At 39.3% G+C, this 14,514-nt stretch overlaps 2 long non-coding RNA genes across 2 annotated transcripts; both read left to right on the forward strand.

Moving 5' to 3' along the window:
* The first annotated feature begins 1,527 nt into the window (after positions 1 to 1,527).
* LOC126617924 (uncharacterized) lies at positions 1,528 to 2,758 on the forward strand. The gene is made up of 3 exons (XR_007621587.1): positions 1,528 to 1,602; positions 2,041 to 2,109; positions 2,535 to 2,758. It is a non-coding gene; the product is annotated as an uncharacterized LOC126617924 (long non-coding RNA).
* Positions 2,759 to 11,217: 8,459 nt separating this feature from the next.
* On the forward strand, positions 11,218 to 12,689 carry LOC126617923 (uncharacterized). The gene is made up of 3 exons (XR_007621586.1): positions 11,218 to 11,278; positions 11,704 to 11,770; positions 12,581 to 12,689. It is a non-coding gene; the product is annotated as an uncharacterized LOC126617923 (long non-coding RNA).
* The last annotated feature ends 1,825 nt before the right edge of the window (positions 12,690 to 14,514 follow it).

Below are 14,514 nucleotides of genomic sequence, written 5' to 3' on the forward strand. Positions count from 1 at the left end.
TTTTCTGAATCGTCCATATAATCCACCATCCATTCTCACAAATCTCACACCAATTTTCTCAACATCTTTATCTCATTATTCATATTTTCTGCTTCTTCTTCACCATCCATCCTTACAATGTCTTCTTCTTCATCAAGGATGATGTGGGAAATCGATCAGCAAGAGGAGGAATTGTTTAACCAATCTGAAGGAATGTTCAACCTTCAGATAGCCGAAAATGAGATGGAAGAGGATGAGGAGCGTAGAAGGAGAGATGATGAAACAAGAATGGCCAGAGCCTCACATTCCCGTCGAGTCATCCAGACTGTTGCTCAGATAATACAAACAAATAATAATAATGAAATTAGGTCACAAATAAATATTGCAAACAAATAAATAATACAAACAATTAGGTAACAAATAAATGAAACAAACAAATAATTATAATCAAATTAGGTAACAAAATTATAATACAAACAAATAATTATAATATATTCTTACCTCATCCGCATAATTTGCCCCACTTCGAACATTATTACTAGCTTGTGTCAAGGCATCTCTCCACGTACTAAAGGAATGGCTAAGTATTTTCCAACGACTGGATATCGATTCTTTGGTTCTTTTCCCACTCATTTGCTCAACAAATTTGGTATGAATTAAACTCCACATTTCTCGCAATTGCATCTCATTACCCGTAAGGGAATTATGAGTAACTTCAACCCAGCTAGTGCACAACGCAACATCTTCAAGAAGTGACCAATTCGAACCTGCATCAGTAGCCATTTTGTGGAAAAAATGTGGATTGAAACTTTGAGAGAAAGATAGGAATTTGATTGAAAGTAGTTGAGAAAATATGAAATTGTGGTGTAAGGTAGATGGAGAAGAAGTGGTATTTATAGAAAAGTAAAAACAAATTTTTACAATTTTTTTTCAGATTTTTTACAATTTTTTCGGATTTTTTACAATTTTTTTTTAAATTTTTATTCAAATAATTAATCTCTGCCGTTGGATTTAAAATTTTTGAATTCCAGCACTCCAGATTGTGTCACGTGTCACAACGATAACTTTTCTTAATTTTAAAACTATTTTTTCTTTTTTTTTTAAATTTATAAAGCAGATTAATATCAACCGTTGATCTCAGATCGAACGTTTGATATAAAATCAGCTTTTTTTTTTTTAACCATTGTAAATCGGACGGTTCTTATTAAAGAACCGTTGGGATCTAACGGCCCATGGGAAGCCACGTGGCTTCCCAACGGTAACTGACGCGCGGGCCATCCCCCTGAAATCATGTCGGGCGATGCGCCCCCACTCGCGAGTGAGGGGCACGCACCTGACATAAAAAAAAAAAAAAAAAAGGCCGGACCCAACCCTTGCGTCAGCGTGACGTCACACGAGCTCGGGGGCCAGGCCTGTCAACTTTCCACGGGCCTCCGACTCGGGCTCCCACCCTCACTCGGGCCCGTCCCCGCTGGAGCTGCACCCACCGGCCCGAGGGCCCTTTCTCCTCGCTTGTGGCCCGAGCAACCAACATGGCTGGCGTTGCTCTAATAAGGGACCGACGGCTAAAGTGGTTGCAAATCTAGGGTTTTGGGCAAGAAGGAGGGCAACAACTTGAGAGAGGTGGAGACGATATCTATCTCAAAAGTCTTCCTTAGCTTCTCTTCATCTATCTCAAAAGCCCTCCTTGCATGTTTTAGCTTTTCAGTACAGCTTTTAACTTTTGGATATTTTTTTGCAGTTTACCACATATTTGGCTAAGTGGAAAATAAGTTAGTAATCATGTATGAGTTCAGATTCCTTGAATGCTCAATATTTTAGTTGGAATCGAGTGATGTGCTTTGTGTTGTGTGATGTGATTCAAAGATAGTTGGAATTGATTCCTTGAATATTTCTCACTTTTCTTTTTCCAATTTTGTAATGGAGTGGTGTGATGTGTGCCTTCTTAGTTCAATAATTAAGCTAAGTACCATTTGGAATTGAGCAAAATAATTGATAGAAACATAAACTAAATCCTTTGGAATGTATTCTGAAGATTTATGCATCAATTTTTTGTTGCAGACCTATTCATTGGGCCTTCGACAAAAGGGAAGGTGGGGAAAGTGTATTCCTGGTAATGAAAAGAAAAGGGTGAGCCAGTGACAGAAGTTTGTGAGGATTCGATCTTTCAAAACAAATTCTTCCCTAAAAACCGAAAATTCCATTGGGTTACTAATTCATGTTTAAATTTTCATTCTCTTCCCCTTTTAAACAATATTTTTCAGTTGTGTATGAATTGTTGCTTTCACTTTGTTTCTTTGGTGACTCAAAATTGTAATATTAACTTGTGCTCTTTTATACATGCGTTAAGTTCCAGTTCCAAGTTCATATGCATCTCTAGGTTCATTTCTTTCATTTTTAGAATCCTCAAATCCAATGGTTATCAGTTTTCTTTCATTTATGTTTTTCTTTTAGTAATTTATGTTTTAATTTTTCGTTCTCTTTCAATTTTCGTAAATCTGAGTTTTTGAAAACACACAAAACTTTTGATGCTTTTACACACTCATTGTTTTCAGACCCATTTGTCCAGGTTCGAAGAAAAAGGAAGCGGGGAAAGTTGTATTTTTGCCATAGATTTTCTGTTGGCAGTGAGCCTTGAAGAAAATGGAAGGTGATAACAGCGGAAGATGTGGCTTTTTGCTTTTGGCCTTTTGTTTTCTTCATTTTGCTAAATGTTGAGACTTGAGAAAAGAACTTCTAATGTTGAACACCCCAATTCAATGTGAAAACGTAACCTAATCATGTTAGCATACAAACTTGACTTTTAAACATTTGACAATTACATAATGTTCATATATAAATTAGAGGCATTCACATTAAGCTAACTCGACAGGAAACATATCTCATTGGTGCAATAGAAAATGTTGGCATTAAACAATGAGGATCTTTTTCCCATCCGTTGCTTGACAAAGCTCATAGAAAAATATTTTACCTTGTACAATGGAGAGCAAACTAATCAACACGCAGCCATAATCATTGCAAAATGACACATATTACTGTGTAGAAAAAGAGAACAAAAATTAGTTGAAAGCTTCATATATTTCTGTCTACTTAAATCATTACTTTATATAAAGTGAAAACAAAAAACATAACTTTTTAGAACGTGCATGGTAAAAAAAAGTTTCTCTTCATACAATACATTTAAAATATATCTTAACAATTACAATGAAAAAAAAAACTAACACAATACACTTTTAGGGGCGCATAGCACCCGTGATGCAAAAACGCCTATCGCATGCACATTAGTGCATGTGAAGAGGCTAGTAGGTATGAAATTGTAATGGCATTTCTTAGATACGTTTGACATGGTATGTATGTTCATCGTTTCTTTATCTCTAAAAAAAGTTATATTAAATAAAACTGATAAAAGTCACCGTCTATGTGTGTGTTTAAATTTATGACAATTAAAAAAAAAGAATTTAAATTAAGAATTTAAAAAAGGAAAAGTAGGAGGTGGGAGAGAGAGAGAGAGGAGAGGAATAAAATTATAGTTACGTGTAGGTGAGAAAAGGAAAGCGAAAACAAAAATTTGTTTATGCGAAATTATTTTAATGTTCAGATTTATCTTGTTAATTTTCTTTCAATTAAATATAAAGAAGGTATAGTAATAATTTTGTTGATTTTTGGTTCACAAACAAAGCTCCATAAATATGCAGGTTTAGGTTTGCAATACGTTAGGTTGCGCTCAAACGATGAAATAAAATTTGTAAAGATAATGTGTAAAAGGATCGAGTGTTTGAAAGCTATATAGGATTGTCAATGTGTAAGATTATTATTCAAGATATTTCTATGCTTTACCAGACTTTAACTTTATCAAGATATTAACTTGTAAGTAGGGGTATGGTATCATGATAGTGATCTTAATATTTATGTTTAGTGTATGTAGTTAGGCCATCATGGGAGATTTTTTTTTTTTTTTGAACAAACAATATTATCTATACTAAATGGGAGGGGGTGGATTTATAGTCTTACTACGGGCTATCAATAATGTGATTACCTAAGACCTCTCACTTACAAGTAAAGATGAATACTACTAGACTGTAGTACTAAGTAATAAGTCATTATGAGAGAGTTAGATTTGTTAGTAGTCACTTTCATGTTGATATAGAGGCATTCATCGTTAGGAGTTGTTTTTACCTACCATGTCGATATAAAGGTCTTTATCGTCGAAATTTGGTTAAGTTTAATAGCTCTTTTGTGTCACAACTAGTGACGTAAACATTTCTATTCACTTACAATAAAATCATATCAACACAACATACATTAAAAACACCTAAAAATGGTCCTGCCAACTAGCAATGCCACCAAGCAATGGAAAGACAATAAATTTAGTAATGGCTAATTGCTTTGGTGGAACCAAAATAGGCAGTGCAGTTGTCTTCTCTAGCACTAGGGCTTAAGCTTAGATGTTCATATTTTAAATGAAAGCTTAAATAACGTAAACCACACGTTTGAAGGGATTTATTCATCGTTGAAAAATGACCAAGCAAAAAAAAAAATGATGAGAGAAAAATAGCATCCTCAATGAGTAAGACAAATAAAAAAGAATAATGTGAACAAAAACAAATTGCTTTACAAGAAAGATAAACTATTTAACAACCACAGGATGATCTAGCGGTTGGGGACAAGCTCGAAGAAGCATTTAGAACGGGTTATGGGTCTATTTCATTGGCAGAATCGATCACATCCATTCAAGACATCACGGATCCCAAAAATGTGATGACAAATTCCACAATAATGAGAAATAAAAATTAATCGTTCGATGTCGCCTAGTGGCTGTGTACGAATTTCAGGCTCATATTTAACATAAAACATCTTGGGTTTGATTTATGGTGCTTGTGAATCACACAATGGTGTCCAATGAGAGGTTGAAAGACCTCTGTATATTGGGTACCAAAAAAAGTGGACTAATTTGACGAAGTTACCAACTTGTCCCCTTAAAAAAAAAGTAAAATGAAAGATTTTCACTTGAAATTACGTGTCTAACTGTGTTTTTTCTTGTTTTGGTTTTTTTTTTTCATTCATTAATCGTCAATTCTGCACACGCAATGCAATATTTTGGAAGCTTCTAAAATACCAATTTCATGGAATCATGGCATATTTGCATCTGCGGTTTGACTAATCATGTGTCCTTTGGCACTGTTTTAAAAAGTGCTAAAAACCCTAATCAACATTTCTTAAATTGAGCATATCATAAAAATACTAATACTCCTTTCTAACATAGAACATCACTTATAAATGTAAGCGCTTTCATTAGACATATATAAAAAAGTTATTAAAAATCTAAAAGCTTTTAGAAAAAATAATTTGAAACACTGTTGCAACTAAGCACTCACAACTTCTTATGACAGATGTTGGTAAAAACGTTTTTGGTTTTTTGAAAATATTTTTAGCTGTTTTAGCAACATATAAATTGCCATTATTCAAGAAGTACCTTAAAATGCTTTTAGGTTTTTAATAAGAATCTGGTTTTGCTTGAGTAGTTGTAACAAAAACACTTTCCTGAACAAAAAAACAAAAAAAATTGTAGACAAATATACATCCGACATTAACGATTAACAAATGGGTCGTTTGCTTATAATCTAATATCCTAGTAAATAAGGTATTGAGTTTTGACACACCCCGATCCGGATGATCCAGGTGTGCTGGCCGTCACGTGGGCGTGACGGCCAGCACACCTGGATCATCCGGATCGGGGTGTGTCAGTGTGGTATCAGAGCCTAGGTTGCAGTCCTGTAAATTTGTTAATGTCTTAACGATCTTTTGATGTTTTCTGTCAGAATCATGCCGCCTCGTAGAGAGCGTAGGGAGTCCCGCCGTGCTTCTGAACCTAATTTCCCGGATATTACTCAGTTAGGGGAAGCAATGGCCCAGGCTTTACAGAATGTGATTCGTCCTCCTCCTCCTCCGAGGACACCTCTGGAGACCATGTACAACTTGAAGTTAGATCGGTTTATGGGTAATGAAAGTCATGAGGGGGCAGAGAAATGGCTAGATCATATTGAGAAAACCTTCCAGGTGATGCAGAGTCAGGGGAATCTCCCTGCTAATAGGTGGGTGGAGACCACCACTTGGTTTTTGGGTCGTGAACCAGCAGCATGGTGGATGAATCAGGCTAGGTACATGTCACCTGAGACGGCAGCCGACTGGAAAGTGTTCAAAGAGAATTTTATGAAGAGATTCGTTCCTCCTGAGTATATTGATCGTAAGAAGCAGGAATTCACCAGGTTGAAACAGAGAAATATGTCAGCACATGAGTATTATAGAAAGTTTACTGATTTGTCTCGTTATGACACTGATACAGCTGGTAATCAGGGAGAGATGCTTCGACGTTTCAAGTTGGGATCTAAGAAGAAGTGGCGTACTTTTGCCAATGCACTTCCCTGCGCTGATTATCATGAGTATTTTGAGATTTTGGTTAGGATGGAGGACTCTGATAATCTTCCTGACAGTGAGGATGACGAGGACAAGAATGAGGGTCAGAAGAAGAATGACAAAGGTAAGGGTATTTCTATTCCGGGACCTCGACAGACACAGAATTTTAAGAAGAGTGGAGCGAGTTCGAGTTCTTCTAGTGGGGGATATAGTTTTACTGGCCCGAGGAGAGGTGGTGGAAGATTTTCTGGTGGACCCAGATTTCAGGGTCAGAGGGATGCTGGTGGATCTGGCGCTCCATGGTGCCGCCGTTGTAACTTCCGTCACCATGGTGAGTGTAGGAGAGGTACTGGTGCCTGCTTTACGTGTGGGCAGATGGGACATCGGGCTTCTCAGTGCCCCCAGGGTCAACAGAGACCACAGCAGACCACTATACCACCTCCAGCATCAGTTCAGCAGAGTTTGGGACCGGGTGGTTATGGCCAGCCGAGTCGTGGTGGTGCTTACCACTATCAGGGGGATGCTGCTCCGTATGCTCCCGGACCTTATCAGTATTCCCAGGAGCCTTACTCTCAGGCTGGATATTCTCAGGATTTTGGAGGTTATTCATCTTATTCCTCTATGCCAGCTGGTGGATCGCAGTGGCATCAGGGAGGCCAGCCCCGTCAGGGGGAAGTTGCTACTGGTGGTGCAGGATCATCCAGGCAGCCTAGTCAGCCAGGTCAGGGGCGTAATCCTCAGGGACGAGGTAATCAGGGCAATAGAGGCCGAGGTGGACGACAGCAGGCTCAGGGACGAATTAATCATATTTCTCTGCAGGAGGCTCAGAACCATCCAGACTTGATTATGGGTACGTTGAATGTTCTTGGTCATTTTGCTAAGGTTTTGATTGATTGTGGTGCTACGCACTCTATGATTTCTCATACGTTTGCTCAAATGACCCAACCTCACCCTTCACCTCTAGGATTTGATTTAGAGTTCGCCATGCCTAGAGGAGATAAATGTTATATGGATAGTGTGTATCTTGGGTGTCCAGTGATGGTTGAGGGCGTAATTATGTCCGCTGATCTTATTCCGTTAGATATTGTGGATTTTGATGTGATCTTAGGGGCTGATTGGTTACACCATAATCGTGCCCATATTGATTGTTATGGTAAATCAGTTACTTTTTATCGTCCTGGATTACCCGAGGTTACTTTTGTGGGCGAGAGAAGTGGGGTGAGACATGGAGTTATTTCTGCCATAAGGGCGAGGAAATTGTTATCGAAGGGTTGTCAGGGATATTTGGCACATGTGATGTTAAATGATGCTACTCCTACTAGTATAGAAGAAGTTGGTGTGGTCAGACATTATCCGGACGTATTCCCTGATGATTTGCCGGGATTACCACCAGACAGGGAGGTGGAATTCACTATTGATTTGCTTCCAGGTACTGACCCTATATCTCTGACTCCTTATAGAATGGCTCCTGCTGAGTTGAGAGAATTAAAAATCCAGTTGCAAGAATTACTTGATAAAGGTTTTATTCAACCTAGTTCATCACCGTGGGGTGCTCCAGTATTATTTGTGAGGAAGAAAGATGGAACTTTGCGATTGTGTATTGATTACAGGCAACTGAATCGGGTGACGGTTAAAAACCGTTATCCATTGCCCCGCATTGATGATTTGTTTGATCAGCTGAAGGGTGCGTGTGTATTTTCTAAGATTGATTTGAGATCCGGGTATTATCAATTGAAGATTAAAGAAGATGATGTACCTAAGACGGCTTTCAGGACTCGGTACGGACATTATGAATTTTCGGTTATGCCGTTTGGGTTGACTAATGCACCTGCAGCTTTTATGAGACTGATGAATGAGGTATTCCAGAAATATCTTGATAAATTTGTTATTGTTTTTATTGATGATATTCTGGTATACTCTAAATCCCAATCAGATCATATCCGACATCTTAACTTGGTGTTAAGGAAATTAAGGGAGCATCAGTTGTATGCAAAGTTCAGTAAATGTCAATTTTGGTTGTCTGAAGTGGCATTTTTGGGGCATGTGGTATCGGCTCAAGGAATTCAAGTTGATCCTCAAAAGATAGCAGCGGTGGAGAATTGGGAGCAACCTCGAACCGTCACTGAGGTACGCAGTTTTCTGGGTTTAGCAGGTTATTATCGACGGTTCGTTCAGGATTTCTCTATGATTGCTTTACCGTTGACAAAGTTGACCAGGAAAGATGTTAAATTTGAGTGGGATGAGAAATGTGAGCGGAGTTTTCAGCAATTGAAGTATTGCCTCACTCATGCACCGGTGTTGGTACTTCCTGATGATAGCGGTAATTTTGAGATCTATAGTGATGCTTCACTAAATGGTTTGGGATGTGTTTTGATGCAGCATAGTAAGGTGATTGCCTATGCTTCTAGGCAGTTGAAAAATCATGAAAGAAATTATCCTACTCACGACCTTGAATTGGCAGCAATTGTTTTTGCTTTAAAGATTTGGAGGCATTATTTGTATGGTGAGAAGTGTAAGATTTTCACTGATCACAAGAGTCTTCAGTATTTGTTTACTCAGCATGATCTTAATCTTCGTCAGCGAAGGTGGATGGAATTGCTAAGTGATTATGATTGTACCATTGAATACCATCCAGGTCGTGTTAATGTGGTAGCAGATGCTCTGAGTAGGAAACCTCAAGGCAGACTCAATGCTTTATATGCTTGTCGTGTTCCTCTTCTTACTGAACTGAGGGCAACAGGAGTAAGGTTGGAGATTGAAGACCCAAGTGGAGCCTTTCTTGCTAGTTTTCAAGTCAGGCCAGTTTTGGTGGACCGTATACTTGCAGCTCAGATGGTGGATGGAGAAATTCAAGAGTTGGTTCAGTTAAGAAGTGAAGGGAAAAAGAAAGACCTCAGAATTCGGGAATCAGATGGTATGCTTATGCAAGAAAACAGAATGTATGTTCCGAATAATGAGGAATTGAAGAAGGAAATTCTGGATGAAGCACATTGTTCAGCTTATGCGATGCACCCGGGAGGAACAAAAATGTATCATACCATTCGACCATTTTATTATTGGCCGGGTATGAAAAGAGAAATTGCAGAATATGTGAGCAGGTGTATTATTTGCCAGCAAGTGAAAGCAGAAAGAAAGAAGCCCTTTGGGCGAATGCAACCCCTTCCCGTTCCCCAGTGGAAATGGGAAAATATAACCATGGATTTCGTGTATAAACTTCCTCGTACACGAAATGGATTTGATGGTATTTGGGTAATTGTGGATCGACTCACCAAATCGGCGCATTTCATTCCTGTGAGGGAGAAATACCCTCTGAATAAATTGGCTAAGTTGTTTATCTCGAAGATTGTCAAGTATCATGGAGTTCCAGTAAATATTATCTCGGATCGAGACCCGAGGTTTACTTCTAAATTCTGGGTGGCTTTTCAGGAAGCTTTGGGTACTCAATTGCTTTATAGCACAGCTTATCATCCTCAAACTGATGGGCAATCAGAGAGGACCATTCAGACGTTGGAAGATATGTTGAGATCTTCAGTACTGCAATTTGGTGATTCCTGGCATGATCGTCTGGACCTGATGGAGTTTGCTTATAATAATAATTTTCACTCGAGTATCGGTATGTCACCATTTGAGGCACTTTATGGTAGGGCGTGTCGAACGCCATTATGTTGGTCTGAGGTTGGTGAAAGGGTATTAGAAGGCCCAGAGATTGTAGATGAGACTACTCAAAATGTTCAGATAATTAAGTCAAACCTGAAAGCAGCCCAGTATCGACAGAAGAGTTTAGCGGATCGGCATACTACTGATCGAGTGTATGATGTGGGTGATTGGGTATTTTTGAAATTGTCGCCTTGGAGAGGTGTGGTACGATTTGGGAAAAGAGGAAAGCTAAGCCCGAGATATATTGGACCTTATGTGATCACTGAAAGAGTTGGTGAAGTTGCCTACCGGTTGGAACTGCCTCCGGAGTTATCTAAGGTCCATAATGTGTTCCACGTCTCTATGCTTCGACATTATATTTCTGATCCTTCTCATGTGATCCCTCCTCAACCGTTAGAGATTAATCCGGATTTGACGTATGATGAGGAACCGGTCACTATCTTGGATTGGAAAGATAAGGTTCTAAGGAACAAGACGGTGAGTTTGGTCAAGGTGTTGTGGAGGAACCATTCTGCAGAGGAAGCTACCTGGGAGACGGAAGATCGGATGAGAGAGAGGTACCCAAGGTTATTTTATGGGTACTAAGTAGTTATTTGATTGTGGGAATTTCGGGGACGAAATTCTATAAGGAGGGGAGATTGTCACAGCCCGTCCCGGGATTTCTATATCGGGGGCGTGAATTGACGTAATTACCCTTGGCGGACATTTGGGTACGTGTGTGTGACATTATTTGAATTAATTTTGTAAGTTTTGGGATTAAACTATTGGAATTGGAATTTTTGTGGTTAGGGATTTGGATGGATGGTGAGGATTGTGTTGGACCACACAATCACACACACACGCACTCCCTGTCTTCTCTCCCTCCCGTAGCACTCTCTGTCTCTCTCCCTCACGATCTCTCTCTTTCCCTCACCCTCCACGTACGGACCACCACCAAAACCCTTCAAAACTTGACGGATCGAGGCAAATAAGGTATGTATCTTCATCGTTTTGACGTCCTGAGTTCATTGGTGCTAGTTTTAGGAAGTGAAACCTTCGATTTCACGTGAATCCCGAACCTCCATTTTTGAGGTACTGTTCATGCGAACGTAAAATGTTGTGTTTCAGGAGAATTCAAGCTTATAGCAAGCTTTGTAAGGTCCTAAGGAATCTCGGGGACGTTCGTTTGAAGGATTTGGACGTCGGGATCGTGAGTTTCAAGGTTGGCCGAATCTTTGGTTTTTGCAAGGTGAGATTTCGTGATTTTTAGGTCCTAAAACTAGTCCAACGTGATAGTACACTCTTAGGGCTTCAATTTGGTATAAAATACGAAGAAAATGGGTGAAAAACGAAGGAGATCTGTGAGTTTGAAAATCGGCCGGAGTTTGGCCGGAGTCCGGCCGCCGGGAAACCAGTCCGGCGAGGCCCTGCGAAGGAGACGACACGTGCGCTGCACGTGCTGCGCGTGGCCAGCGCGTGGACCCGTGCCACGTGTGGCGCGTGGGGGCGCGTGAGCAGTCAACAAGTTTTTTCTGAAAATATCCCGACGCTCGTGACGTCGAGTAGGTCGATGTGGTATATTCATATACCCAAATTAAGCATCGTATGAGAAGTTATTTCGAAATATTGGTGATGTGTTTAAAACTAACGTTTTTATAGTTGTTTCGCATATAGGTGAGACGTATCACGAGGACGACCGCATCCAGGGACGCCACGGGGGTTACGACCCGTCGACTTATCAGTGAGTGGGCAGTTTTGTTTTCGTATTACCTTTATACTATCGATTTTTCCCAGAAAATGAATTTATATGAAAATATGTTTTTAAAATGCCATGCATAGAATTATTTGAAATATGTGAATTGCGTATGAGTTATATGAATTGATATATGATGCATACATGTTGCATGGTGCTGTGGAGGCACAGGTAAGTCAGGTGAGTTCATTTATTCATTGAATTGTTTGTTGTTGAGATGTTTTGAGCTCATAACCTACACCCTAGGTGTTAGTGCTTATATTATTCACCACACCGCACGCTCGCCTTGGATCCAAGTAGGTGGATGTCGTACAGACCATGTGAGGGTTCCGACATGCTAGTCGTATAGATCACTAGGCGTGATTCCGACTAGTGGGTGACCTTAGTTATGCGCGCTGATGATATGATGAGTGAAGCACTAGAGCGTATTTTTACACCTTTCATCGTATAGACTACCTTACGTAGTTCCGAGTGATGTGCAGAGTAGGGCCGTACAGGTCACCGGGGTGACTCCGGCTTAGTGGGATTTTGAGCTATTGAATTAATCGTATAGGACCAACTGCAGGGTCTCCGATTGATTCCTTATTTCACCTGATTTATATTTTGATTTACGGCATGGCATGTTTTCTTGAAAATGTTAAAGATTTGAGATTTAAGTTTTGAGATTTTATATGGTTATATATATTTCTGGGAAAGTATACAGGTTTTTACGGCGAGGGGATATAATTGTTTTAATGAACTGTTTTGGAAAACTAATTTGTTTTACTGACCCACTCATTTTGTTTTGCGCCCCTCCAGGTTCTAGTTTAGCGGTGGTTGGCTCACGAGGTCCTTTCCGGCTTTCTGACAGACCTTGGACATGTAGGACTCACCTGAGGGTGATGTATTTTATTTTAGTCCTACTTGACTGCAGATAACCTATGCTCTGAACTTATGTGGTCACTTGTAAACTCGTCCGGTTATGTTCGTAGGTGGTTATGTTTGAATTTGGTTTAAAATTCTGCTGATTTATGTTGTTTTTCCGCTTCCGTGTCGTGCTTATGGTTACGTCACGCCCACGTGACGGCCAGCACACCTGGATCATCCGGATCGGGGTGTGTCAAGTTTTGACACATACATTTTGGATTCAAAACTCTCATTTTTTAAAATTATTGTAATAGTTTCGAATTTTTCTCATTTTTATCAATAATTTATTATTAAAAAAAAAACACTGAAGAGCCAATGTCTTTTACTGTTGACACGTACCCAACCCCTACATGCATATAAAGACATCGACAGTGACACAAAGCAACATACACATGCACGGCATGCAACTATTTCATATAGCCAAGGACACCGACCTCTCCAACTCTCTTTGCCTTTGCCTCTGCACTTTGCTCATTTTTTATTAAATGGTCGTGCAGTTTGGTAAAGGCAAAAGGGTGTGATATTTATTAAATGGTCGTGCAGTTTGGTAAAGGCAAAAGGGTGTGATATTCACACTAGAGAGACAGATCAAATATCCACTTTTAACAATACTGATACTGTTTTCAACTTAGTAATTACCATCTGTATAATCTGTCAGGTGTTGGGTTTTATCACAAATATGTTAGTTGGAGTGAGGTTATGATATTTAAACTCTTCTTTTCTCACTGATACATTCAATGTGGGACATCTCATTGATACGGTCAATGTGGGATATTTCAACACACCCCTTCACGTGAGACCCAATTAGTAGGTCACACGTGGGAGATTCACACATCGACAATCACGTGAAGTCAAGGGGACTCACCCTACACGTAGGGTCAAGGAACCCACCATCATCGCGTGGTGCCAAGGGGACCCACCCATCATGTGGTAGTACAGTATGGGCTCGCTCTCTGGCTCTGATACCATGTAGAATTATCAAAGAGACAGGTTAAAGGTCCACTTTCAACAATACCGATAATGTCCTCAACTTGGTAATTATCACCTGCACAATCCATCAGGTGTGAGATTTTATCACAAAATACCTCGATGTTAGTTGGAGTGGGGTTAAGATATTTAAACTTTTATTTTCTCATTGATACGGTCGATGTGGGATATCTCATTGATACGGTCGATGTGAGACATCTCATTGATACGGTCGATGTGAGACATCTTATTGATACAGTCGATGTGAGACATTTCAACATTAACGATATAATGACATATACTAAATTGTATCATTGACACTAGTATATGGCTACACAAAGTGTCTATGAAATGTATTTTTGTTCTTAAAATTGGAGGAGAAAAGAAAAGAGTGAGAGAGAACATGGGAGTGGAGAGAGAGGGAGAGAAGTTTAATTTATTATTTTTTAATTTACGTTATTGTCCTTAACTTTTTAGTTGTGATAGAAGACTAATTAGTCTTTTTACCCTCTTTTGGTTGACAAAGAGGGTTATGTTAATATGTAGTTTAAATTTTTCTTTACAAACGATAGTTAATAGGTTAAATTGTTAGTTGTTACGGAGAAGGGGTTTTAGTAGAGCTCAAACACACACCACGATGTATGTGCATAATTGTTTTCTGCCACATGTAGGTGAAGAATCGAAAAAAACAAAAACAAAAAAATTTAATTTTTGCAAAATTACATTACTACTCATGATTTATTGTGTAATAAAAGACCAAATTATCGCTTTACCCTTTTTTAATTGACAAAGAGAGTTATAAGTAGTTTAAATAAAATAGGATTTTTATCGCAAATGGTCCCTGAAATTGACCCCCCAAG

This window comes from Malus sylvestris, chromosome 4 (genome assembly GCF_916048215.2).
Source record: "Malus sylvestris chromosome 4, drMalSylv7.2, whole genome shotgun sequence".
Lineage (NCBI taxonomy): Eukaryota > Viridiplantae > Streptophyta > Magnoliopsida > Rosales > Rosaceae > Malus > Malus sylvestris.